At 52.5% G+C, this 2,816-nt stretch overlaps 1 protein-coding gene across 5 annotated transcripts in view; it reads left to right on the top strand.

The window, feature by feature from the left end:
• The window catches only part of LOC105280181 (RNA-binding protein Musashi homolog 2), a 98,259-nt gene that overhangs the window by 80,642 nt on the left and 14,801 nt on the right, over nt 1-2,816 (top strand). The window lies entirely within an intron of this gene.

Below are 2,816 nucleotides of genomic sequence, written 5' to 3'. Positions count from 1 at the left end.
AGCCTCCCCCACCGCGAGGGAAACTCACCCTCTTTCGTCTTCGATATGATCCTCGGTCGCGCGCGCGCGCACGCATGCGCGAGAGGAAGAGAGAGAGCGCGCACGTGAATGTACGTGTGTGTAGCGCGCGATAGAGCGGGCACGCAGGGAGGAATAGGGGGCTCAGGGTGCGGAAGAGTAGCACCAGCGCGAGAGGGGGACCGACCCCTCGGCTCGTTGCTGGGGGGCGAACGCGGAGACAGCGGCTAGGTACTGGGATGTCTAGCGATACTGAAAATACTGAATCTACACACGCTCTCACCACCGGTCACCACCACCCTCCCCTGTCGACCGTCATGCGTGTATGTGTCGTCTGTGTGTGTGTGTGTGTGTGTGTGTGTGTGCGCGCGCGCGCGCGCGTGTGTATATATGTGTCACTACCTCTGTTTCTCCCCGTTTTCTCTTTTGCGTCTCCTTCTCCTCCCTTTATGGCTTTCTGCTTCTCTCTCCCACCCGCTTTTTCACCTGCTCGCTTCGTTCTCGTGTCGTAATGTGTAAGACGATCGAGGTCATATTGGTGGAGGAAGAGGATGCTCGTCGCGCCGTGGACATTCGTGAATTTGATAATGCGCATTTGATCGAGTCTGTCGAACGGCCGTGGGGGTATCTCGGTCAAGAAATGTTATCACTAGACACCGATATATTTCCTCCGACGATGATGTGGATTAATTAAACGATCAACCGGCTGGCCGAGTATTCAATCGAAACGCGTCAAGTGTTTTTCAATCTTGCTTTACATAGCGTGGGTACGATGTTTTAGCGTATTTGATACCCACCCAAAGTGTCATTCCAAAGAGCTAAATTGAATTTGCAACTTTGTCGTATCGCATGCAGTTTTAAATTAATACGGTCAAATAACGAGGTTCAAAAGCGTATTGTGTTCGACGGAAAATGCAACGAGGCAATTTCAAAAATTCGGAGATCAATACGGCTCATTCGTCGATGAAAACGGTAGGGTAAATTCCGCCGAATCGGCGGCGACCCACGACGCGGAGCTGCTCCTTCGAGCTTTATTTTCTGGCGTCACGTCGAAATGTCTCGTCTGTGTGATTTGATGCGTGCGCGCGAGCAAACGAATGCGCGAGTGTCCCATTGATCGATTTTCCCTGTGGACCAAGCGAGAGATAATAAAGAAAGTTTTAAAAAATAACTTACTTTAAACATCAAAGAACGATAAATTGTAGAAAAAAAACGCAGACATATTATGCGACGCAAACATTTCCGTCCTGCGTCTTTCTTGCAAACTCGCAGGAAAAGAAAATTGTCCGCAGAATTTTTCAATACCGACAACGATAAATGTTACTCGTGGAAGAAAGAAAGACGTAAAAGACTATAAAGGCAGCGGAGTGGCGAATTTAAGGAGATGTGGATTCAGAGAGAGTTTAATAATCACGACCCCGAATCGAAGAAAGCACGGCACGAGACGAGAGAGAACGTTAAGGAGAACCAAAGGCGAGCCAGCATCGCATAAGACGTTTACCGTGACGGGGCTGATCGCGCGGCCTCCACGAAACGCGCGAAGGGTTGTGCGGGTGATTGCGCGCGGAGAGGGTGAAGGGAGAACGGACCAACATCACCGAGCGAGCGTACGGCGCCGAGCCGAGCCGAGCGGAGCGCGTCGCACGGCGAGAGGAACGCCGCGGAGGGGTGTATTGATCCACCAGCTGCGCGTTCTCGTCGGCGTCGTGCCCCACGCCGCTCCATCCCCTTTGCCGTTTTGTCCCTCCGCCGTGCCACTCCCAACCCCAAACGACTCCCTCGTTTCGCTTCGACCCCCCTGGTTCTCTCTCTCCGGCTCTTTCCCTCTTTCTTTCTCTGTCTCTCTCGGCGAGGCTTTTCGCTCCATCCTGCTGTTCCATCCCTCTCCAACGCGCCTGGCCTACACCCCCGCGACCCCCTTCGCCGCGCATGTCGACCATGCCGCTCGCGGCGATATATCCGAACCGGGCTAACGCGCAACCCTCCCTGGCTCCTCCACAAACCACCCACCCCGTTGCTACACGGCACACACAACTCCCCTATTCCTTCGTCCCCCTCGCGCAAACTCTCGTACGGCCACCGCCGCCGTGCTGGTGAATGTACGGCGCGTTTACGTGGATCCTGAGGGAAAAGGTGCACGGCGGGTATATCTCCAGTTAGATATACACGACAGGACCACTATAGTTTTCCTCTTAGTTTCATTCGCGTCTCTCGAGTCACATGCGCCATACGCGAGATGGGCGAAACCCAGTACCACTGCGTAGGTATCGGTTGTTACGTCCTGCACAACCCGAGATCTCCGATCGCGGGGGAAGGATGCAAGGTCCGGCGTAATGCACGCGGAATACCCGCGGACTGCCTCGCTCCGTAGCGGATCCGCAATACGACGTTCGTCGTTGCCATGTCGATTTAACATAAACGGAAACCGCTGTTACATCGGGGGGGGGGGGGTGAAATGGCCGATGGCGTTGCACGTTATGCACGTCTCGATGGAAAATCGAATTACGACGTGGACATCGAACGAAACGATGCAATTTATCGTTCGCGTTCTCCAAAGAGCTCTCTCTTTCTCTCGAGTAGAGGTGATGGCGTGATGGCTTCGTTTTGAACACGATACACAGCAGAGGATCCGTAACACGATTTGTTGTTGGATAAGTCAGAAAGTTGTAACACTGTACTCGTGCCAAAAATAGAGTTTGTATCTATTTAAAATGATTTATTTATCCAAGATTCTCTCTCATTTTCCCTATTCTCGAAGAACTTTTATTATATAATGTATTTGACACGTGAGACAATCG

Source organism: Ooceraea biroi, chromosome 2 (genome assembly GCF_003672135.1).
Source record: "Ooceraea biroi isolate clonal line C1 chromosome 2, Obir_v5.4, whole genome shotgun sequence".
Lineage (NCBI taxonomy): Eukaryota > Metazoa > Arthropoda > Insecta > Hymenoptera > Formicidae > Ooceraea > Ooceraea biroi.
The sequence above is the reverse complement of the archived record's forward strand: the minus strand, read 5'-3'. Positions and strand labels throughout refer to the sequence as shown.